This window comes from Morone saxatilis, unplaced genomic scaffold (genome assembly GCF_004916995.1).
Source record: "Morone saxatilis isolate NCDOM2014 unplaced genomic scaffold, NCSU_SB_2.0 Contig17, whole genome shotgun sequence".
NCBI lineage: Eukaryota > Metazoa > Chordata > Actinopteri > Moronidae > Morone > Morone saxatilis.
The window spans coordinates 26,047,723-26,047,986 of record NW_023339729.1 but is presented as its reverse complement, the minus strand read 5'-3'; positions in this window follow the sequence as shown (position 1 = coordinate 26,047,986).

Sequence of the window (264 nt, the reverse complement as noted above, 5' to 3'; positions counted from 1 at the left end):
CTGACTTCAACACATTGTCAGACTGAATAATGAAGTGAAAACAAGAGAGAATTTCAGCCTGCATATCAGGCTTATTTTGCATGGTTGTCCTATAATTCAGAAGCTGTAATAATTACTTCTAATCAGTGACTGAGATTTTTGTCCACATGAGTACCCTTACTTCTTATTGGGCACTCCTACTGCAAAAGGGGTGTCTCAGCGATAGAGCGGGTCGTCCACTAATTGGAAGGTTGTTGGTTTGATCCCCAGCTCCTCCCTGCTGCA